Genomic DNA, 26448 nt, shown 5'->3' on the forward strand with positions numbered 1-26448 from the left:
CTATTTTCTTATAAATTGCAAAAAATCACAACCCACCCAACATGAAAAGATGGTTTAAATACCATTATAGCCATATTTAATATATATAAATATATTATATATTGTATATATAATATTTATTTTAAAATTGATTTTCAAAATACTTAGTTTTTTAGAGTCGTTTTGGTTTACGACAAAATTGAGAGGAGGTTACAGAGATTTCCCATATACCTATTGCCAGCACACATACACACCCTTCTCTGTTAGTCAACATCCACCACCAGAGTGGTACATATTTTGCTGAGGAAGAACCTACATTGACACATCATAATCACCCAATGTTCATGGTTTACCTGATGGTTGGCTCACTCTTGGTGATGTACATTCTATATGTTTGGTCAAGTGAATAATGACATATGTCCATCATTATAATACCATAGAGTATTTTGGATGACCTAAAAATCCTCCGTGCCCTGCCTATTTATCTCTCTTCCCAACACCCCTGCAACAACTGATCTTTTATTGACTCCATAGCTTTGCCTTTGGAGAATGTCAAACAGTTGGAATTATATAATATAAAGACTTTTCAGATTGGCGTCTAACATTTAATAACATGCACTTAAGGCTCTTCCATGTCTTTTCATGGCTGGATAGTTCATTTCTTTTTAACATTAAATAATCCATATTCTGGATATACCATATATATATATTTTTTTCACTTACTGAAAGACATCTTGGTTCCTTCCAGTTTTGGCAATTATGAATAAAGCTTATATAAACACCTGTGTGCAGATCTTTGTATGGACATAAGTTTTCAACTCCTTTGGATAAATACCAAGGAGTATGATTGGTGGTCTGTATGTTAAGTATACTTAGTTTTCAAAGAAAGTGCTAAACTGTCTTCCAAAGTGTCTGTGTGGTTTTGCATTTCCACCAGCAATGAATGAGTTTCTGTTGCTCCAAATTCTTTATAGCATTTGGTGTTGTCATTGTTTTGGATTTGGGTCATTCTAATTATTTAGTAGTGGTATTCTATCATTAGTTTAATTTTCATTTCCCTGATGACATATGATGTGGAGCATCTTTGCATATGTCTATTTGCCACCTGTATATCTTCTTTGGTGAGGTGTCTGTGAAAGTCTTTGGACCATTTTAAAATACAGTTGTTTGTTTTCCTGCTCTTGAGATGTAAGTGTTCTTAGTGTATTTTGTATAACAGTCCTTTATCAGATGTGTCTTTTTCAAATATTTTCTCACAAGTCTATGACTTGTTTCTCATTTTTTTTTTTGATATTGCATTTTGTAGAGCAGAAGTTTTTAATTTAATGACATTAAGTCTAGCTTATCAATTAATTCTTTCATGGATCATGTCTTTGGTGTTATATCTAAAAAGGTATCACCATATCCAAGGTCATCTAGGTTTTCTCCTGTGTTATCTTCTAGGAGTTTTATAATTTTACATTTCACATTTAGATCTCTGATCCATTTCGAGCTAATTTTGGGAAAGGTTGTCTTTGTCTGCATTCATTGTTTTTCATGTGGATGTCCAGTTGTTTCAACGCCATGTGTTGAAAAGACTATCTTTGCTCTATTGTATTACCTTGCTCCTTTGTCAAAGATTAGTTGACTATATTTATGGGGTTCTGTGTCTGGCTCTGTTCTCTTGCATTGTTCTATTTATCTGTTATTTTGCCAATATACTGTTTTTGATTACTGTAGCTTAGTAAGTCTAGATATTGGACACTGTCCTTTATTTTCTTCGCATTTATTTTATTAACTTTGTTCTGCTCCTTCAATATTGTGTTGGCTCTTCTGTGCCCTTTGCCCCTTCATATAAACATTTGCTAATGTTTGCTAATATCCATAGAATAATTTGCTGAAATTTTGATTGGTGTTGCATTGAATTCATAGGTTAAGTTGGGAAGAACTGACATCTTGACAATATTGAGTCCTCTTACCATGAACACGAAATACCTATTTATTTAGTTCTTTGATTTTTTTTCATCAGTTTTGTAGTTTTCTTAATATAGATATTATACATACTTTGTTGATACATAAGTATTTCATTTTGGGGTGTTAATGTAAATGGTATTGTGTTTTTAATTTCAAATTCTACTTGTTATTTTTGGTGTGTAGAAAAACAATTGACTTTTGTGTATTAACCTTTTATTCTACAACCTTGTTGTAATCACTTACTAGTTCCAGGAGGTTTTTTTTTTTTCTTTCTATCTCTTCTTTCAGATTTTCTATGTATATGATCATGTCATCTGCAGAAAAAGATAGTTTTATGTCTTCCTTCCCATTCTATATACATTTTATTTCCTTCTCTTGCCTTATTGCATTAGCAAGGATTTTCAGTACAGTGTTGAAAAGGAGTGGTGAGATGTGACATTTCTGCCTGCACCTGATTTTAGCAGGAAAGCTTCAAATTTCTCACCATTAAGGATGATGTTAGCTGTTAGTTTTTGTAGATAATCTTTATCAAGGTGAGGAAAATCTCCTCTATTCCATTTGTCATGAGTGGCTATTGGATTTTGTCAGAGGCTTTTTCTTCGTCTACTGATGTGATCATGTAATTTCTATTTTTTAGTCCATTGATGAGATTGATTACATTGATTTTGAATGTTGAACCAGCCTGCATACTAGGGAGAAATTCCACTGGGTTGTGGTATATAATTCTGTTCATGCTTTTTTGTATTAGATTTGTGTAGGAGTGCTGACAACACTGACTCCATCTTTGGCCCTCCATCTTGTTCATGCCTACACAATGATCTCCTTCAGTGCTATGTGTTCCAGGCCCCATGGAGGTTAATGTATGTTCCAACTGGAATATGGGAGGCTTGTTCTGATCTTCCCTAAAGTGGCACGCAGAAGGCTCCACTTCAGATAACTAGTAGAGGAGACTGGTGCACAGATGGTGTTACTCTAGGTAACTACTCTGTGACCTCACCACCATGCTCCTCACTCTAGAAAAGCTGGGGATTAAGTTCTGGACTTGGCAGAGAGTAGGGATGGAGAACAGCTGCACAGAGATGGGATTGCTTGTCTCTCCAATCCCTCCATCAGTTAAGTTACCCCGAAATAAAACTCTGTGTAAATATTATGGAGTGGCTTGCTTCATTTTTTGGTCTCATTGTGACTTCTCAGTCTGGAGGATACCTTACTGACCCTCCTCTACCTTCTAACAGATTTGCTAATATTTTATTGAATATTTTTGCATTTATTTTCACGAGAGATATATAGGTCAGTAATTTTCTTGCAGTGGCTTTGTCTGGTTTGATATAGGGTAATGCTGGCCTCATAGAATGAGTTAGAAAGTATTTATTCCCTCTGCTTCTACCCTTTGAAAGAAATTGAGAGAATGGTACAATGGGAAGAAATGTGATAGGCCTGCAAGAGTAGAGAGCCGTCCTTTGCTGACAATAAGACCTGCAGCTGCAAGGGATTGGATTCTTCCAATAAACTGAGTGAGTTTGAAATCAGATTCCTCCCCTGAGAGATGCTAGCCTGGGTGGAAACCTTGACGTCAGCTTTGTGAGATCCTGAGCACAGAACCCACCCAGCTAACCCAAACCTCTGATTTACAGAATAATAATAAATAATGAATAGATAATGGAATGATAATAAGGTATGGTTTTAAGTTGATAAATTTGTGGCAATATGGCTGAATTATCAATCCCAGTGTTACTCCTTTTTGCAGAAGAAAATAGATGGAGACAATTCCTTTGAAACAGATCTGTTTCCTTTGCTTCTCAGTAGCATTTGTTGATTACATATTCCATCAATCATCCACTGCTCTATGGAATGTTTTATTGTCCAATAAGTAAACATCTTTGTTTCTAAAATGCAATTTCTGGAAAATGCTCTCAAGATTTGGCTTTCCCACAGCTGACAAGAACTGAGGAGATAGTACATAACTATAGTCTCTCTTCCCAAGTGGATTTCAATACAATTTAATTTAATCATCCCCTGTAGGCTTGCTTATATATCTTGTTGATCAGTACAGTTGACACTTCTATTCTGGAAAATCTTTTATGGTTTACTATATCTTCAGGCTTCACTCCAATTGGTAGGAAATCTATTTTGCCAAGACAATAGATTATAAATAAAACAAATAGTGCTGTATGAACTTTAGAACAGTCTGAGTCCAGTGTCAGGTCAAAGCAAAACAACTACATTCCCAAAGCCATAAAATATAATCTTGGAACTTCTCAATGATTATTTGTTAGGATAGTTCTAAGCTATTTTATTGTAGACTTTTAAACAAAATTCTAGCTGCCACCATAAATGAGAGAATACAAACAAATAAAAAAGGAGGTAATTGATTTTTTTTTGTAAAGCATGAACACATTTTCCAACCATAAGAAACACACAGACAACTCCCAGCGATACCAGCTCAAGAATAGAACCAGCAGCAGGTTGTGAGATTGTCTTTCATCAACCCTCAAACTCACTTATCTAAGAAAAAACAAATCCTTAAGTATCAGGGAGTATCAAAAATTGTATTTACAATGTATTTTACCCTCTGAAGTAAAAAGAAAATATTTTTCTGACCTGAGCAATCTACTGATAAGCCAGAGTATCCTTAAAGAGAATTTTTTGTTGGTATTATTTTTGATTGATATACTTTTCATTAGGTGTTAGGTGTGCAGATGGTTACTGAATACTCAACATCTAACAAGGGAAACAGAACAGAAGTATAATACTTTAGTCTCACAATTCTTTATCATGAAAGATTTTGGTTACTTTTCTAACATTAAAAAATGAGAACATACTAAACCCCACTGAATGATAAATTTTTTAAATGATTAAAATGGTGAATTTTACCATTCACCTTTTAATGGTGAATGTTATATATATTTGCCACAATAAAAACAAGTTAATTCATATGCCTTGAGAGAAAACACATTTTCCCAAGCTCAGTAAGAAACAACTCATAGTACTTATGGGGCTCTCTTAGGATTAGAGCTGCACTGTGCAAGACATTTCTACCAATAGCCACATGTGAATATTGAGCACTTAATATGTGGCTAGTGCAATTAAACTACTGATTTTTAAATTGTATTTTAATAAATGTAAGTTTAAATTTAAAAGCTGAAGCAGTATAAAATAATGTTTCTATTAAACTCAATATTATTGTTCTGGTAAGACTTTCACTTTAACAGTTGCATTGCACAAGTTATTACTGTTGTAGTGTGCCTGTCAGATGCATACCTTGATGCCAGTAATATACAGATACAGACCACTTATCTATTTTGTGTCAATGGATTGATTTAGTGTGAATGATATTTTCTGTACTCTGATAAACTTGTCATGTCAAGATTAGAATATTTTACTCAGGCAACATGAATTACAGTTTTACCTGTGAAATCATCAGTGGTAATTAAATTGAGATAATAATCATTATTTTAATTATAATATATTTAAATCATTTTCTGGTTTAAAAACATAAGTATAAAACACATTGATAAATTCATAATGAAAGCATACCACTGATGCTGAACTGAACAGAAATGCAGAAACTAGTGTGAAGACCAGAACATTGAAGGAAAATAAATACTGGAAAATAGTATGTCTTATATTTCATAAAATGACAATAGCAAATTGTAATGGAGTCCAACAAAAAATTGTTGTGTAAACTCTGAGATAATAATGCAGATAATATTAAAGTTTTTTTTTTCCAGCAAACACAATGAATTTCATAAGAAATTTCTTCTCAGAAGTCAAAAAAGAATTGGTGATATTAGTGAACTAGAATCAGAATCAACAAAAATTTTAAATTATTTTTAACAGGACTTGAGATTGTAATTTGACGAGCTATAAAATGACTTGGATTCCCTCCCAGAAATGGAATACCATTTTTAGATGGAGATATAGTAAAATAAATTACTATTTCATTTATGGAATCTTTGTTAGAAAATTACAAGTGACTAATAAATTAGATATTTTTTAGAAATGTGAATGATTTTTCTATTAAGCATAAAATATTTGCCTATAGAGCACAAATCTTTCAAAAAATATTGAATATCAGCAAAGTCAAAATTTGAAAGTTACAATTTTCTTTGGCTTTAGATGTGTCATGCATTGTAAGACACTGCCCAGTTAATACTTTGTGTGTCTTTCGTTTCATATGACTTCAATTCGTTGTCTAAATAATCAATTCACGTTATGGATATTTTGAAATTATTTACATCTGTTCGACAAAGGTATCAGTTTGATATGACATTACCTTCTATCATAATAAAATCATAATAAAGTAAAACAGTCAAAAATCAGAACTGTTTGCACTTTTAAAACAAGAGTGTTGATTTCCTTACCGATATGTTCCACTCTGTGATGCATAATGAAAACAACCGTGATACTATGAAAAGTATCATGCATGCAGTTTTAAAAGGTGTTTGATATTTATGTGCAAATGCTATAAGTTATTTAAAACAATTTATTAATTTTAGTGGTGAGCTTGATGTGATCCTTCAAGGATTCTACTCAATCTTGTGCCTCACAAAAGCTTCTTGTTCACTGCTATCCTTTTTTACTAAAGAAAAATCTCTGTAATATTCTCTGTTTTACAACCATTCCTTCTGGAGGCTAAAAGGCCTCTAGTACATGGTTAAGTGTTAACAAACAGGATTTTGTGCCATGAAAATGGCGGAATTTCTCGGAATCATAGTGGCAGCTCAATTATGGAAACTCTCCAGTGATTTGAGGTATAATCTGATCATTTCCTTTCTTTTTTTTTTTTTTTTTTTTTTAAAGATTTTATTTATTTATGTGACAGAGAGACAGCCAGCGAGAGAGGGAACACAGCAGAGGGAGTGGGAGAGGAAGAAGCAGGCTCCCAGCGGAGGAGCCCGATGTGGGACTCGATCCCGGAACGCCGGGATCACGCCCTGAGCCGAAGGCAGACGCTTAACGACTGCGCTACCCAGGCGCCCCTGATCATTTCCTTTCATTAGACTTTTTCACTGGTCAGCTTTTTCTCTCCACCAACTCCACCCCCAGGCTGTGGTTCTTGGAAATTTGTTACCAAAACAAAAAAAACAAAAACAAAAAAAAACAAAAAAAAAGATTTTTTTTTTCTAGTTTGAGCACTGGAATTAATAACAGAGTATTACAAATACATTAAGCAGGGCAATAAATTTCATTCCCTCTGCACATTTTCATCTTGCACAATACACAACAGCTTTATTTTATAACAGACGTCTTAGTGCACAGATGTAATAGCTACCAGGGAAGTAGAACTAAGAATTCACAGTTGAAGACACTGTTGTAATAATGTTTACTGGGTTTTGTTGACATATGGAATCATTTGTCTTAGACCCTGGAATACATATTTTCCTCACTCTTGGGAAGAAATTGAGGAATTAGTTTATAATATAGTATTTTTTAAGTTATCATCCTTAGTAATCATTACAATGGCTATGATTTTCGAAGTAAGCAAAGAGAAAGTTAAATCAGTTTCCTGAATCCTTTTCATACAGTGACACCAAGACTATGTAGACACATTAATTTGCTTTCTAGAATTAACTGAAAGCCTAAACATGATTCTCCATGAATGTCTGAATAAAGAATTAGACTGAGCAATATCTAAAGCCACTTTCTCTTATAAACACAACATAATTCCCGCATTAAAGAATTCAAAAGAACAAGTTGTGGAATTATATCTTGTTGAGAGATGCTTTTTTTTCTCCATGTGAGCAAAATAATTTTCAAAGTACAGTTAGTGGATCAGTAGTACCATGTAAACATGAAAATGTGCACAATATTCCAGGGTTTTCCCATTTTACTCCCTCTTAAAAGAAAAAGGTTGCTAAAAGTTAAGTACTGTTTCTGTTTCTAGTGTGGCTTTGTTTAAGATTTTAGCAGAGTAAGTCTCTCATAAATAACAACTGTAAACCCAAGACACACAAACAAAAACTATAGAAAAGATTTGGAGAACAAAACAAAGTAGAGGAATTTTGGAGAGCAAGTAGTGTTGTGGGAAAGGGCTGGCATGGGGTGGGCTGATGTTGCAGGAGGGTCTACAGGTGTGACACATGGTGAGTAAAGATTCAAGAAAGTCCATCATCTCTCTTGCCTGAGGAAAGTGGAAGCAAAATTGTGGACAACTATGGCCCATGAAGAATGAGAGCAGGTACCGAGAGAGAAAAAACAAAACAAAAAAAAAAACAAAAAACAAAAAACCCTAAGCTATAGTAGTCCCAAATTCTGTATATTAGTTTTACCTAATTCTCTGGCTGACCCCAAGACAGCGTGTGCAGGGAAGCCTTGAAGCAAGGAGTGGAAAGGATTAATGAATTGTCCTTCTACTATTACCATCAAGGTAAAATAGATTTTGCAGTTTGAACATAACCGGCTCAATGGCTTGATTAAATAAAAATGTCAACACTTAGGGCGCCTGGATAGCTCAGTTGGTTAGGCGTCTGGCTCTTGGTGTCAGTTCAGGTCATGATCTCAGGGTCATGGGATCGAGCTCTGCATGGACTTCGTGCTCAATGGGTAGTCTGCTGGAGATTCTCTCTCTCCCTCTCCTTGCTCATCCCCCTGTTTGTACTCTCTCTTTCCCTTTCTTAAATAAATAAATAAATAAATAAATAAATAAATAAATAAATAAATAAATAAATAAAAATATTTAAAACATATATCAATACTCTTCATAGCAGTATATCAGAAATACAAGAAAAATATGTTTAGGCACATCATATCCAAACTACTGAAAGACAAAAGTAAAGTATTGAGAGCTGTCATGCAAAAACACAGCATTGAGAGGATTCCAACAGATGGCAGAATAGAAAGCACTGAGAATCTGTCTCACCACCTAAGCAACAATTGTACTGCCAAATTCTATCTAATGTATCTATTTTGGAACTTTGGAGTTATTGAAAGCTTTCAACTTAACAGGAGAAGACTTGGAGGATAAATTGCAGTTAATTTCTGTCAATTTCAGCTCTTAGCACAGTAGCATCTCCCCATCTCATACTCACAGCCCTATGGCAAGTAGTCACGAACCTGTATTTTAGGAGCATCTTGCATGTAGTTTGTGGAAACTGGAGTGGACACTTGCTGTCCTACAGGTATCGGGGTCTGTGCTCTCATCACTGATTGTTGTTTTAGATATCAGCGGTACAAAGAGAAAGGTGGCCATTGCTGATGTATCTCACCACTTTTTTGCCTCTCCCACTCTTGCTGAAGTGATTTCTGGGTTATTTAAAAAGCTAGGACTCTTAATATGTAAAGAGTAAAAATGTGATGGGTACAAAAGATGTTCAGTGTTGCAAAATATCTAATTTACATACGTGACTAATGCTGAACAACCACTAGGATGATCACAAAAAAATAATGCAAAGGGACTTATAAATTTCAAAATAATTCCTAAGAAAATCAAAACATGCAAAAGAAGGGAACAGAAAAATGGAAACAGGAGAATACAGAAACAAAAAATGACACTTCCCACCATCCAACATACAGTGTACAGTTTACTTTATATTTTATCAGTATTCTCACCCTTCACAGGAATGTAACCTACCTTCATGTATTTATTTATACATTTTTAAATTAATTTCAATTTAACATTCTCTGAGTACCTGAAACATTAGATGCTTAAAAACTATTGGTTGCATAAATGAATACACTCCAGATTTAACTTAATTTTTATTTATCAAGGTAGAACTAATAATCTAATGTGAACCAAATATCCCATATGAGAGAATAAATGAAAATCATTTATATTATTCACCTGAGTGCTAAACCCAATTCCATATTTTCTAGAGCTTACTATTACTATAATCACATTTTCTTAGTTTTGAATTGTAGTGTAAGTTCTGGTTCATCGGCAGCTCAAGTTACCATTTTAAATCCTATCAAGAAAAGCATGAGTAGAGATGAGTGATACTCAGTGACGTCTAGTTAGTCTCATATTAGCAAGGGCTCCTTCCGCATGCCTTATGATGATAAAAAATGCTGTATCAACTTATTTTGTTTAATTGGCCACATAGTCCTTTACAGACTCTTGTTATAAAATTTTGATATTCTGGCATCTAACCCCAGAAGCAACCCATGCAGGGGTATCTTGCAAAGCAGGGTAAGAGGGTTTCTTGAATTTAATGACCTTGTACATATTTATAGTTACTGATAATATTATTCTGACATTTGGGATTGATGCATATGTTTTACATTAAATGGTGTAAGTATATAAAGTACTTTGCAAGGTATCTGTCACACTATTTCTCTTTAACATATTAAAAAGATAGTGCTAGATGAAGTTAAAATATCACCTTCCCTTCAGACTAGCTTTATCTGTTTATCTAGACAAGTCTTAAGATTACCTCTGGGTTTGCTAAGGGTGTTGATTGGACAGAGAAAGAGACAGACAGACCAAAACAGGGAGAGAGTTCAAGTGAAATAGTTTCCAGGATTTATTTCTACTTTTCAACAGATCAAATAACGAGTGCAAGGAAACATACAACTAAATTGTGACAGGGTTCTCAGCCAAACTAAGGTCTATAGCTTCTGGGTATCTGGAAAAATTAGAATAAAGAGAGAATGAGGAGGACCCAAGAGAAATGGATCATTCCTGCAACCAATCGTATATTAATCTGTTCCCTGATCATTAGTTTTCACTTTTATGTAAGAGAAATTTTAATAAATTAAGAGATGAAAGGAGTTCAACCATCTCATTGAAGCTTACCAGAATCTTAGTGCGGAGGGGGGAGGTGGAACAAAACAGGAAACATCTATCACACATGGCCTAATTCTTAGGAAACCCAAATGGAAAATTTTTACACTGAAAAATAAGAGACAACCATTTATTCAGTACAGAAATATTAACGAGGCCACTTAGGAAGTTTCATTAAACTAGCCATAAATATATTCCTTAAAAAAAAAACTAGTAAGTTAGTTCTCAAAACGTATTTACCAATTTAACATGAGCTTAGTGGAAATTGCTCATCTCTGTTTCACAAAACATCAGCTGAAGTGCCTCACCTGGGTGCTACAGAACCTGCTTTCCTCATGGATCATGGCCTTGGCCGCCAGCTTGCTGCCTCCCACGGCCAGGTGATCAGTCTGGCACTACACTTTTAACTAAGGTTTCTTCTCCACAGGCTGCCTGGGCTTCCTCGCAAGTAGGTTGGTTGGTTGGTTACAAAAGTGACTATCCCAGGAAAGTGGTATCTTTGTGACATTGTTTCAGAAGTTACATGGCATCATGTCTGCTGCACTCTGTTGGTTGAAGTAGTCAGAAAACTGCCCAGGTTTAAGGGAAACAGATATAGTCAACCCTGCTTGATGCAGGAGTGGTAAAATCTACAAGTGTAGTAGTGGCCATCTTTGGAAAATCTAAACTTTCATACTCAGTTCTTCTTTGACCGACGCACAGTATTCTGAACAAAATAAACATTTAGCCTTCTGTGATAAAATACCAAAAATTCATGTTTCCACACTTAACATCATTTGAGCATTTTCATATGCTTCAGTTGAACTTCGGTAAGGCAAGTTCTAATGTTTCAGTTGTTCAGCGGCTTAATTTACTCACAAATACTTATAATTGCTGGCTTACCTTTAGCACTTTACATAAATTACGCGTCTTCATGCAAATATGCTAATTTTTATTATGCTGAATAAATAATACGATTTAATTACCTTTAAAATTATAAAATTCTTTATCAAACTAGAGCATAATTAACAATTAGCACTGATTTTTACTACTCCTTTTGATTTTTTACCTCTATACATTTTAATTTCAAATTGCCCTATTCTGAACCATATTTAAATCAGAATATTTTTATAACTTTATTTTTTTGTTTCATTTTGAAGAGATAGGGAATATCAATTGGGTACAACATATCATCTCTTTCTCAGGAATTTCTTGGACTTTTCTTTGAAAACAGATGAGGAAAACATGGAATTATGTATAAAAGTGTTTATTTATATTACATCAGTGGCGATTTCTGATTGGTTTCCAGATAAATACATTTTGATAATTATTCCTACCCATAGAAGATTCCAAATAATACTGTGAATATTGCTAAATGAAAAAAAAAAACCTACTTAGTAAGTTAGTTTACAAATCTTCCAATATGTACCGATGTTATAAATCTATCTTAGTACAAAAATTCACCATTACTATCAGTTGACAGCTAAGTTACCGGTAAGGTAACTTTGGCTGAGCCAATTAAACGAGGCACCTGAATTCTAGTCTGCTGTGGTCCTCAATATATATGGTCCGCAAAGGGAAGGTCATATCAATAAATAAAATTATTAAGAATTATATTGATAACAAAGCAATCCCTATTATGTATACCGTCTATTTTTCCTCACAAACTCTATTTTCCTAAGTGTAGTTTATTATTTCTGTTTACCTCAGTAGTAGTAATGAAGCAAGTTGTGAATATAAGCAATGATTAGAAAGAAAGTATAAGATAATTGTCTTCAACATTTCTCTCATCTTCCAATTATAGTAGGATAATGTGTGATGACAGTGCATGTCAATAGGAATGATGCAATTATTTTTCTAAATGAATGAGATGATACAGATGATTAGGTGAAGCCCTTTTACTTGGTTTGCTTTAGTTTTGCCTTTTACTGCTTTCATTTCAGCAACTAAACATTTGAGGTTGGCAACCAAAACAAATCTATCTTCTGTTGAATTTAGTTTTATGGAATTTCTAGGTTCATGAATGGTTTCCAATATGCAGAGAAATTATTATAAAATAGTAGAAGTATTTAACCTATTAAGGTGGTTTTTTTGAAGTTGCAAATTGTAGGAAGTCGAGTAATTGATCATTATTTGTTGTCTTTCACATATGATATACTCCTATCAGTGAAGTTTCAATTGCTTAAAATTTTTTTGGAAATGTCTCTTCTATAACTTTGCCCCAAGATACAAATAGACCACAGAAAATTACTGTATTTTCATATCTATTATGGACAAAAAATATTATTTCTTATTATTAGTTTCATTATTTCTAAAAAATTCAATGTATCTTTAAATGATAGCAAATCTTGTCCTGGAGATAATGAAACTAAATTTTAGATTCATATTTTACCCTTTGATAGAAAAATATCCTAAAAATCATTCAATATATGTTTTCACCTGTTGATTTTACAAATCATTTTATGCCAACTATTGAAAATTTGGAATATTTAGCCCTTTTGATTTTCTGTACTTAATTCAAAATTTTAAAGTAATTTTATCACCAAAATAGCTCTTAGTTTTCTCAATTTCAGCATTTTATGTCATGTTTCTCCAGAAGAATGTTTTCAACAATAAAGTAAACAGCAATAGCCTAAAATATAAATACATTTTTTACAAACTGTATCTGTCCCTGAATCACAAAATTGCTGAGAAAATATATGTTAAATGATTCCCTTATAATAAAAATCACTAAATGTTTGCCTTCTTTTGGTTTTATATCTCATTATGTCATTATACAGTTGAATAAAATAATGTACTATGAAACCTGAATTCAAAAACACTGTCAGAACTGTATCCTAGGGGGCACCTGGGTGGCTCAATCGTTAAGCATCTGCCTTCGGCCCAGGGCGTGATCCCGGGGTCCTGGGATCGAGTCCCACATCAGGCTCCTCTGCTAGGAGCCTGCTTCTTCATGTCCCACTCCCCCTGCTTGTGTTCCTTCTCTCACTGGCTGCCTCTCTCTCTGTCAAATAAATAAATAGAATCTTAAAAAAAAAAAAAAAAAAAAAAAAAAGAACTGTATCCTAAAAATAACCCCAGATTATTCAAGCATCCATCATGCCTGGTAAATATTTAAAACTGTCCCAGATTCTTTTGTCAGATAACATGCCTTGATGCCTTCTTAATAGAATATAAATTCTGGAGCCAGACTACCTGGGTTTAAATCCTTGCCCTACCACCTCAGAAATATTTTACCAGTCTCCTCCAGTTACTATCTATAAAATGGTCAAAGTACATGATTTACAATGATGGGAATTAAATTAAATATTTCATCTAAATGTTTAGCATACAATCTTTTTTTTTAAGATTTTATTTGTCAGAGAGAGAAAGAGACAGAGCAGAAGCAGGGGGAGCTGCAGGCAGAGGGTAAAGCAGGCTCCCCACTGAGCAAGGAGTCCAATACGGGACTCAATTCCAGGACCCTGGGATCACGACCCAAGCCAAAGGTAGCTGCCCAACCAACTGAGCCACCCAGGCATCCCTATGATTCGTCTTTTAAAAAGTATATAGCTTTTTTTTTTTAAATAATTTTTCTGCCCAGGACCATCTGTTCAGCTGATGCAAATTTTAGTTGGCCATATCAAAAATAATTGTTAGCAAAGTAAATACTAATTTTCTTCAACAAAATCAGTTCTCTCAACAGCAAATAAAATAACATTTAAATTTTTCTTTTCTTAATATTTGTTCTATAACTTCCCTGTATTAGCTTGAAAAAAGGAAAAGCATCACTTTATCTCATTGTTTCTGCCTCATGAACACTGACTTTTAGAATATAGAAAAATAATTTGGTACTGATTGCAGATTTTTTAGTGATTTATTTACTGGTTCAGTATGCTTATTTAATAATGAGCACATATTCATTTCCTGTTTGCAAATTTTACGGTACAATTCTGTAAGTGCTGTACATGAGACGTTTCAATATTATAAATAGCTTTTAAGCAAGTGCATCAAAGCACAATTCACAATTGACTTGTTTCTTCATATTTATTCATTTGCTTAACCACTAGAGGGAAATAACACATATAATCCCTGTCCATAGTGAATTTCAAAGGTTGGGTTATAAGCTTTTCTCAAGGCTCTGTCACTTTTATTCTAGTAGCTATGTTCTTCTCTTAGAGTAAAGGCAAGAGATACTATTCCTTCAATTACAAGGTTTTCAATATGTTGATAACCTTTAATCTCAGCTAGATTGTTCAGAGCTAAAAAAGGAAAAAATAAATCCAGGGCATAAACTCACTTTCCAAATGTCCCTTTTGGGAAATGAGGAAGATATCTCATAGAATGTGCTTTGAAAAAGCCTAAATTATTTTAAACTAAAAAAAATTTTATATGATTACCAGTTTATATAAATTAGTTTAGAAATGTGAGAATAATACTAACAATTTCCAAGTATTTATAATTTCTTATTGATTTATTCCACATATTTATTATATCTTAATTATGTTCAATGACTCCATTAGATAAATGCTATGAAATATGATAATAATAATAGTGAAGTTACAATAACATAGTTTAGATAAGGGCCAAATGGTAATAGTTTTGTTTTTCTTTCTTTTCTGCTTCTTTAAAAGGAACAATTGAAAAGGCTTTAGATGATTCAATGCATGCCAGATAAGTCAGCCCTTAAGAAGTTTCATGCCTTAGTAAAATAAGAATGAAAAATGTCATGATGGGAATGATTAAATCTCTTTTTCAGTTTGGATGTATAAGGTTAGAGTAGGGCAAAATTAGACAAATGAAAATAATTGGTAAATAAATATACTGGAGTGTATTTTGTAATTCTTTTCCTTTTACATGTATTTTATTGAAATTTCGAATGTCAATACCCTTCAAAATTAGGACCATCCCTTCGGTATACCAAGTGACTTGATTTTTTGAGTCTTCCGAGATAGTAATTCCTAAATCATCCAGAAGTAACCAAATGTGCTAAAATGCTAATGGCAGTTGTATATTTGTTTTTGATAAGTACACATGCACTTAAGTTGGTAATGTATTAATTCATCATGTTGCTTCTCTTATCTAATGCACCAGCCCACTGAGTTCAGCTCAAATGTATGTGCTCCAAACGCTTTGTCAGTTGAATTTGAAGATGTACATTGTTGTCACTTGTGTATTACAAATTATGTCTTTTATGCCAAATTCTACGATTACATAATGTGACAAATATGATCAAAAACTATTAGCAGAGTTACTCTTAATCCCCTTTTCATATTGCTCTGCAGAATTATTAATACAGTTAACAGTATAAGTATATTGTTTCCAAAATGATTCTGCTCATAACTATAGTACTAATAAAATAATTAGTTTTCCATAAGATTTTTAATATTTTAATTTTTAATCGTGACACACTTTAAACATAGAGAAAATGGCAGAAAATAATATTATATATATCTGTCCGTTCATTATTATAATTAAACATACATTATATTACCATTAGCTGATTTTGTTTCTCATTTTAGAAATTAAATCAGACATAGACAAAATTCCTCTTTCTCATCCCCAGAGTTAACTAAATTCCTAACATTGGTGTCATTTCCACATTTCTTATTATTCATTTATTGCGTAAGTTTCTATATGTAATAAACAGATCTTGCTTTTCTTTGCTTCTTGAAATGTTACATAATGGATTCAAGAAGCTATCTTATTTAAGATTTTAAATGTCACTGTTGAAGAAGTGAAATTGGCCAGTATTATTTTACCCATCTGTTGCCCTTTTTGGTTTTAGTACAAAATAAAATTATACTAAAAATATTTGGGTTCAAATTCTGGATAAGATGTATATACATACTACCTGTGTGTCCTAATGAATGCTGAGAATACTCACAAGTAAATAGAGAAGAAAGAATAAAAGGGAAGACCAGAATTCAAGATATCATCAAAGCTTTAGTGAATTTAACATTTTTTTCTCTCCCCTGGTACATCCTCCTTGAATCCATGCCCCAGCAGAGGCCAATGAAGCAAAGAAAGAGGTCCACAAGAAAGCCTCTAGTTCTGGCTCAAGGAGTGTGAAAGGGAACCCCTGATACTCAGAGAAGGTATATAATGTTTTCTCTTTTGTTTTCTTTCCTCTATTCTCCTCTGCCCCAGGCCTTAAACAACCCCATCGTGGCAGCCATAGCTGGCAGCAATACAAGCCTGAAGGAGCCAAAATTCAAAGGGAGAGGAAACTTCATCTTCCTTTAATGAAATGTGTTTCCAGAAGAATGGGTAAAGTTCCATTAAATTTTTTACTTTCTCTGTCCTTGTTTTGCCAGGCTCTGGATGCAGGAACAGCTTGGGGAATGCAGACCAAAGCCCCAGCTTTCTGTGTAGAGTTCCAGAGATGAACCCAGAAACCAGGAAATATGGTGGAGGTTGTAGACAGGAAAGTGCTGAGGAAGAAGATACACAAAATTGTTCATGAATTTCTGGGCTCCTCCTCAAGCTCCATACATGTGGATCTGATCTCATTCAGTACAACAAACACTAAATTGAACAACCACCAGGTCTGGGTATGGAACAGATCAGAATAGTTCAGTAAAGGATTTTAATCAGAATTGACCTTGAAACTGTAGCCCACAGAAGGCTATCAATATTATCTGCAGTATTTAATCATGACCCAGAGTCTCATATAACATTCAAAATATCTAGGATACAATTCAAAACTTCTTGGGACTTGAAGAAAAAGGAGAATTTCATCCATAAAGAAAAAGAAAATCAAAACACAGCAGTAATAAGATGACATATATATTGGAATTATTTGACAGACTTTAAAGAAGCTATTACACAAAGCTTCAGAAAACAATCTAAATCATACTTGAAACCAATAGGAAACATAATTTTAGCAGAGAAATACGTGATGCACTTACTTAAAAAAATAAAAATAAAACTCACTGCAGAGACTAATTAGCAGAATAGAGATAGCACAGGAAATAATCAGTGAGTTTAAAGAGAGGTCATGATACATTATCCAATCTGAGCAATAAAATGAAAAAAATTTTAATGACCATGGCCTTAGTGTTATGTCATATAAAAACAGAATGTACATTATTTGTTTCTTTGGAATATCAGCAGAGAAAAAAAAAATTGCTGAGAAAAAATATGAAAAAAACTATGCCTAGAAACTCCCCAAATTTGGTGCAAGATATAAATTTACCAAGTAAAGAAGCTTAGTGAATTCCAAATAGGGTAAATACGAAGGACTCTGTTACCAGACCCTTATAATGACACTACTAAAAATTAATGATAAATACAAAATCTTAAAAACAGAGAGAAAAAACAAACACATTATCTATAGGGAACAATAGTTTGGATGACTGCAGATTTCTTAATAGAAATCATGGGCACCAGAAAGTAGAGACAATGTGAATAAATTATGGACTATAGTTGATAATGGTGCATCACCATTGGTTCATTGATTGTGACAAATGTGTCATACTAATGAAAGATTTTAATCATGAGGAAAACTGGTTGTGGGGTATATAAGAATTCTCTGGACTGTCTTCGCAGCATTTCTTTACTGTGAAAATATTCCAAAATAAAGAGTGTATTTAAAAAACAAAAAACAAAAAACCTTCCATGATTAGGCTCAATAGTAGAATGAATAGAAGAGAGCAAAGAATAAGTGAACTGGATGAGAGATTATAGTGAACTGGATACAAATTATCAAACCTGAATCAAAAAAAGAAAAATAATAGGTTAAAAAAATGAACAGAGCCTTAGATACTATTACAGATGTTTCAAATTAATACCACTAGAGCCACAGAAGGAAAGGAGAAAGAGGGCAGGTTGGATAAAACACTCGAAGTGATAATAGCTTATAACTCTCCAAATTTAGAAAAAAAAAATACATTGACAGATTTCAAGGAGCTGAGAATAACCCAACTGAAAAAACCTAAAGAAATCCACACTAAGACACATAATAGTTAAAGAACTGGAAATTAAAAACAAAGAAAAAATCTTGGAGCAGGAAATACTTAACTATGTATGAAAAAACAAATCATGATGTATTTCTCATCAAAAACCACGGGCGCCGGAGGAAGTGAAACATTTTTTTAATTACTGAATGAAAAAAAAAATTCCACCCCAGAATTCTAAATCCACTGAAATTAATATTTAGGAGTGAAGGGGAGAAAAAAGACATTCTCAGATAATGGAAAACTGAGAGAATTTGTTGCCAGCACATCTACCCTAAATGAATGGCTAAAGGCAGTTCTCTAAAAATATTCACAATAAAAGAAGGAATCTTGGGACATCAGAAAGGAAGAAAGAATACGGAAATAGCAAATATGTGGATGCGGGAAAATACAGTGTAATTTTCTTTTCTTCTTAACTTTTCCATTTGAAGTTGAAATTTATATTGGAATATGAAGATGGTTCTAAATATATGCAAAGGGATTGTTTAAGATAATTATAGAGCAAAATAAGCCCAAAGCAAGCAGTAAAGATGATAATAATAAAGTGCAGAAATCAATGAAACAGAGTAATGAAAAGCGACAAAGAGAATCAGTGAAACAAAAAGCTGGTTTTCTTGAAAAGATCAATAAAATTGACGAACTTCAGGTTAACAGAAAAAAAAAAAAAGGCCAATTACCAGTATCAGGAATGAAAGAAGGAATATCACTAAAAACCCTGTAGACATCAAAAAGATTATAAGTGACGACTAAGAACAACTTTATACACAGAAAGTTGAGCTTCTGATAAAATGGACCAATACCTTGAAAAGCATAGTTTGCCACAACTCACCTAATACGAAATAATAATTTTAATAGCCATATAACCATGAAATAAATTGAATTCATTTGTTTAAAAATTCCCAAAAAGAAAGCTCCAGTACCATTCTCCTTAAGAATTATGCCAAACTTACATAGAATAAATATTGAATCTCTTCCAGAAAGTAGAAAAGGAGAGAAACTTTTCAACTCATTTTTTGAGGCCATCACCCAAAATAAGAGATATTATATGAAAAGGAAACTATAGACCAATATTCCTCATGAATATAGATGAAAAAAATCATTTACAAAATACTAGCAAATAAAACTCAGCAATATATAAGAAAAATTATATACCTTGACTAAATGGAGTTTATTCTAGGGATACTAGGCTCTTTAATTACTCAAAAATCAATCAATGTGATCCATTATATTAATAGGCTAAAGAAGAAAAATAACATAATCATATAATTATCTTCAGAAAAATCATTTGACAGAATTCAACACCCATTCATGATAAAAACTCCCAGTAAACTTGGAAATCTGATTTTGATAAAGAGCACATACTGAAACCCTACATCAAGGGTCATACTTAAAAAAATGTGTTTTCCCCCTTGAGATTGGGCACAAGGCAAGAATTTCTTCTCTCAACACTCGTTTTCACATAGGACTGCAAGTTCCAGCCAATGGAATAAGGCAAAAATGAATGAATGAACTAATGAAATAAAAGATAAACAGATTAGAAAGGAAGAAATGAAATGGTTCTCATTTATGGATAGCATGATTTTTTTGTGGAGAAAATCCCAAGGAATCTAAGAAAATAAAGAAGAAAAAACAATCACAACTTTAGAACTAAGTGAGTTTAACATGGTCACAGGATGCAAAATAAAACATACAAAAAATCTATTGTATATCTACATGTGAGTAGTGAACATGTGATCACCAAAATTAAAATGTTACAATGTCATTCACAATTGCTCTAAAAATGAAATACTTAGACGTAAATATAACAAAACATGTAAAGGGCTAGTATGCTTAGAACTGCAAAATCCCAATTAAAGAAATAAAAGATTTAAATAAATCATAACTTGTCTAAATAAAACAAGCAGTGTTCATGGATTGGAAGATTCAACAAAGTAAGAATATAATTTTATCTCAATTGATAAACAGATTTCTATCAAAATCCCTGACAGATTCATTATGGAGATAGGCATGATTATTCTAAAATTTATGTGGAAAAGCAAAGGAAATATAATAGCTAAAATAATTTTTAAAGAGATGAAGAAAGTAGATGGATCAGTGTAGCTGGAATTTAGTTTTACTACATAACTAGTTATCGGTTGCCATTGGCAAAAGAAACACATTGATCAGTGGAACAGAAAAGAGAATCCAGAAATAAACCTGCACAAATATCTCCAACTGAACTTGAAAAGGAGCAAATCAATTCAATGGTGGAAGGATAGACTGTAACAAGTTGTGTTGGAGTAGTAGGACTCCCATAGCCCCCTACCCCGCTCTCCAAAATCTTGACCTAAATGTTACATTTTCTGCAAAAATTAGCACATAACATAATAACATACAAAATACAATACTATAAGTAATATACTATACATACAAAAAAATACTATTAAACTGTTAGAGAAAAAATAGGAAAATGTTCAGGAACCAAGGAGGGAAAGATAAGCATACTTTGACTCAACTCCAAAACATGATCCATAAAAGAAAAAATATATATAAATGAGACTTAAAATTAAAAACTTTTACTCTATGAAAGTTTCACTTAAGCGGTTAGAAAGACAAGGTACGGACTAGGAAAAAAACATCTGCAAGCCACATATCTGACAAAATACCTGTGAAAATAAAGGAAACCCCATTTAAAATGGAGATACGAGGCCCTGAAGGAGGTTCTCACACACGTACCACCCCTTGCATCCTACTTAACCAGCAAGAAGAAGAAAGATAAGAATTCTTTTACAAGGGAGGACACTTTTTAGATAGAAATTTTATTTTCTGTCTTTAAGGGAAGGAAGATCCCTCCCTGACCCAGCCACGATGTACTAACCACCATTTACAGCCAAAGAAAAACCACCACTACCTCAAAGTCTTGTTCTTCTCCAATAAACTTTTGTTCAGAACAACCTCCTCAATTTTCTCCAGAACCTAATAAAAGCTGACCTACTCTTTGTCTCTTCAGACTTCCCTATGGTTCACCATAACTTGCTTTTCCCAAATTGCAATTCCTCTGAGTTCTCAGATAAACTCATTTTTTCACTTAAATAAAAATGCTTTTTGCTCAGTTTAAAGATTTCATACCGAAAATACATAAGGAGCTTTCAGTCCTATAAGAAAACAGACAGAAGACATCAACAGACATTTCACTGACCAGGATAGACAGAAAATAAGCATATAAAAACCCATTCAATAGCTTAAGTCATGAAGGAAATACAAATTAAACCATAATGAATTAAAAATACACATCTACTAGGATTTCTGTAATCAAAAAAAAAAAAAATCAGAAGACAGCACCAAAGGTTGGTAAGGGTGTGGAGAAACTGGATTAACTCACACACTGCTGGAGGGAGTGTAAAATGATACAGCCACTCTGTGAAACAGATTGGCAATTTCTTAAAAAGCTAAACAAACAATGACCATGTGAACCAGCAATTAGCCCAGAAAAATAAAAATTTATATTTACAGTAAAGCCTGGAAATGGATGTGATTCATAGCAGCTTTATTTGTAATAGCCCAAACCAGAAAACAACCCAAATGTCATGTATGGATGAATGGTTAAATGAACTATGGTGTGTACGTATCACAGAATACGATCCAACAATAAAAAGGAATAACTACGGATAATAAGCAATTCCTTGGATGAATCTCCAGAGTATCATGTTGAGTGAAAAAGGCCCAAACCCCAAATGTTATGGGATTTATGACTCCTTTTGTGTAACATAATCACAATGTTAAAATTATACAGATGATGAAAAGATTATTGGTTGTCAGGGCATAAGGACAAAGGTACAGATGTGGCAGGAAGTGGGTGTAGTTATAAAAAAGCAACATGAGCAATTCTAGTTATAAAAAAATTATTTTATATCTTGACTACATCAATGCTAATATCCTGTTGTGATATTATACTGTAGTTCTAAAAGATATTTCCATTGAAATATTAGGTAAAGAGTATGTGGGCTGTGTCTGTATTCTTCCAATTTTATGTAAATCTGAAAATAAAAAGTATCATTAAAAATAAGAATTTTGCTTACTATAGTCAATGAGACAAAAGTTTAAGATTTAGAATTTCAGTAGATAAATGAAAATGTAAAAATAATAGATTTAAAAATTAGAACTTATGGAACTGAAAAAAGTCAATACATAATATTAACAAGTTGAGGTATGTAACATTGTAACAGAGATGAGGAGAGGATTAGTAAAAGGTTGAGTAAAATAGCCAATGTGGAACACAGAAAAAATAACAAGATAGGAAATACAGAGTTGCGAACATGAAGTAAAGAAGATAAAAGGAGTTTGGGGCACCTGGGTGGCTCAGTGGGTTAAGCGTCTGCCTTCAGCTCAGGTCATGATCCCAGGGGGCTGGGATCGAGTCCTGCATCAGGCTCCTTGCTCAGCAGGGAGCCTGCTTCTCCCTCTGCCTGCTGCTCCCCCTGCTTGTGCTCTCGCTCTCTCTCTCTTATTCTGACAAATAAATAAATAAAATCTTTAAAAAGAAAAAAGAAGATAGAAGCAGAAATCCTCATATATATCTGATCAGAACCCTAGAGGAAGAAGTAAGGGAAAATGGGGCACAAGTAATATTGCAAATGATGACGAATGTGGAATTTCTAAATCTGATAAAATACATCAAGCTACAGATTAAAAACTCTCTTAATTGAAAGATGGAACAATAAGTAATCAACATTATAGGAGATCATAAAAAAAAGAAGAAGAAGAAGAGAACATCTCAAAAACAACCATAGGAAAAAGAAAGTTTATATTCAAAGGAGTAATGACTAGACCAATAAAGTTGTTCTCAACTTCTATTGCTTCTTAAACAATAGAAGTCAAATAACTGACTAAATTTTAAAAATCTGTCAATATTAAGTAAATTCATTAAGAATGAAATTAAAATAATCCTTTTCAGACATAAAAAATGAAAGAATTGTTGTCAGCACACAAGTAACAACAATAAAACTTCTAATGCATATTTGCCAGATAGAAGAAGTATTATATAAGCTGGAGGATCAGAGATGCAGGACGTGTTTAAAAGCTGGGACAATTTTAAGTATGTAAGTAAATCTTTACATCAACTTAAATGTGTAACATAACAATTATAACAATAAAGTAATATTTATAATGATATAATGGTATAATGTTTTGGTATACATACAGACACACACATACAGTTGAATTGTGTTCCCCCAAAATCTGTACACTGAAGTCCTAAACCCCGGTGCCTAAAAATGTGACCGTATTTGGAAATAGAGTTGCGGATGCAAATTAGTTTAGTTGAGGTTATACTGGAATAGGGTGGGCTGCTAATCCAATATGAATGGTGTCCTTATAAATGGAATGCAAGTTGCAGATGAAGGCAAAGATCCAAGTGATGCAGCAGAAGCCAAGGAGCAGGGAAGATGGGCAGCAAAGCACCAGAAGTTAGAGGAGAGACAAAGAACACATTCTCCCTCACGGCCCTCAGAAGTCGCAAACCTTGCCAACACCTTAATCTCAGACTATGAAATGATACATTACTGATGTTTAGGCTACGCAGTCTGTTGTACGTGGTTAATGCATGTTTGTCAGATGTCTATGAGTGAGTCAAAAGTAACATATGCTAAGGACCTTATGCTGTGTGCAAAAAATAAACAGTAACAAAGTAATTTGGTATGCTGGTAAATCAAGTTTACATGTTGCGATCTCTATGTTAATCACTAAAAATATAGTGAGCTAATGTTTAAAAGCCAAGCAAATAGTGACAAAGAAGACAAACTATTTTTTTAAAAAAAATCAATTAAAATAAGAAGAGGAAAAATGAACAAGAGTGGGGAAAATAGAAAAGTTATCATAAGATGGTGGGTTTAAACAAAAGTATATCAGAAATTTCTTTGAATATGAACCTACTAAAGCTGACATATGGTCAAGTCGGATATAAGTGAGGGAAAAACCCTCTATGTTGTTCAAAACCAAAAGTATTCAGCAAGTTTAAAAGAGAAAGATGGACAAAGTTGTCATGCCAACTGTAACCAAATAAGCTTGGTGGAGCTATACTAATATGAGACAAGTTAGTCTTTAAAGCCAAAACCATTACTAGTAATACATTGAATCACCTTATAAGGATAAAATGTTTAGTTACCCAAGATGATGAAAAATTTTTAAATGTGAAGATACGTAATAACATAATAAAAAATAACCCACAAAAATCATATTTACAAGAAGAAATAGGTAAGTACAAAATGTAGTGGGAGATCTGATGAAAACTTTTAGAAAATGATAGAATACTCTGAAAAGTGTTAAGTGAGGAAATAGAAAACTTGGAAGAGAATCAGAAACTAATGAAGACTACAGAAGACAGAAAAAGAACAATATGTGCAAAGAAGTAGAAATAAGAAAATAAAAACCAATATGTAGTTGAGTAGAACAGCAAAGCCAACATTTATTCTACAGAGGCTGACCTTTATAAAATAAAAAGACACAAATACAACTGGGTGTTTTAATACCTATGATATTAGGTATTAAAATAGTGATATCACCATAGCATCTTCAGATACAAAAGGTAATAATATGAAGGTAATAAATTGAACAACTTTACCACAGCAAACTTGAAATTTTACATAAAATGGGAGAAATTTCAAAGAAACATAAATATATTTTTACAAATTTTGGCTGGTTAAATTTGACATGATCTTTTTAGTCCAGATTCCAGCTTCCCAGTCTACACCTTTCTTCAGGTCTGCAGTCCCATGTTCACATGCTTACTGCTCCTGCACTTCTTAGTTGAATCTGACACATCGTAGCTCCCATTCATCCTCTTGATCTCAGTTCTGATTTCAGTTGAGACTATGGAGGGTCATTTCACATGAAATTTGATGGAGTTTGAGTTGGCAACATATCACTTTAGTTACTTTTGCTTTTCCTCCCTTGGGACTATCTGCCGGTGAATTTCTTCCTCAGAGTTACTCAGATGTGTGAGGATTTCATACCGCGGGGGAAACCTCCAAGTTTTTTGGGGGGGGCGGGAGTGGTGGACTGAACAGGTGGATAAAATGCTCCCACTTCCCATCCTTTAGGTAGAGAATAATGGCAAGCATTTGGACGCATATCAGGAGATCCTGGCAAAGTTGAGGACGTGTTGCCCAGCATAGTAATCTTGGTAATGCACACTGAAATTGCCTTTTCCTCTGCTCCCGTGTCTTCAAATAAACTAAATCTTTATAAGACCTTGGCACAGATTTTGCCCTTGTAGAAACTTAAGATAAGACAATAAAAGAATCTGGAGATTTTTTTTCTACGCTCTTGAAGAAATGCTGCAAAATATACAGCTGTGGGAAATGTTGGTTTCACATAGACCCTCTCTGTACAGCAGGGGGAGAATACCAAACCCTGCCAGCTTTGATAGAACAACAGTATTTGAAATCGAACTACATAGAAAGCCACCTCACTTTGTGTAGGACAAGTTATTCTGACATGATTACAAACATGACTGTACTTAAATAGGTGTAGCGAAAGGAATATTGTGGCTACATGTATATGGATAACACAGTATGATTTACAAATGTTAAAAGTCAGGATCCCAACATTATTAGTAAAGGGTTCAACTAATGTGGTAATTTTATCCAAAGAAATATAAATAAATAAAAAGCTGTGTTTACACTGACATCAGTAAACGCATGTGTGGAATATTGTGTAGGCACTTTTCCCCCTAATTTTTATTACAACAGTCCCAGATAGGTATTATTCACATTTTATAGATGATACAGTGGCCTCAAAGACATTAAGTAGTTTTCCTAGTGAGTGGCAAACAGATGAGTTTGTCACTGTTCTCTTTGTCCCAGACTCTACACTTCTTCATCTGTGCATGCCCTTACTAAA

The 26448-nt window shown here is 33.4% G+C and overlaps 1 long non-coding RNA gene across 3 annotated transcripts in view; it reads left to right on the forward strand.

Moving 5' to 3' along the window:
• LOC123793646 (uncharacterized) overlaps positions 1-26059 on the forward strand; it is a 416734-nt gene extending 390675 nt beyond the window's left edge. The window contains exons 4-6 of one of the 3 annotated variants that reach the window (XR_015723022.1): positions 16763-16882; positions 23504-23648; positions 25647-26059. This is a non-coding gene — a long non-coding RNA (uncharacterized LOC123793646). The remainder of the gene's footprint in view (positions 1-16762; positions 16883-23503; positions 23649-25646) is intronic. The other 2 variants (XR_015723023.1, XR_006780043.2) reach the window with 2 other exon arrangements.
• The last annotated feature ends 389 nt before the right edge of the window (positions 26060-26448 follow it).

This window comes from Ursus americanus, chromosome 35 (genome assembly GCF_024610735.1).
Source record: "Ursus americanus isolate L20-20 chromosome 35, mUrsAme1.1.p, whole genome shotgun sequence".
Classification (NCBI taxonomy): Eukaryota; Metazoa; Chordata; class Mammalia; order Carnivora; family Ursidae; genus Ursus; species Ursus americanus.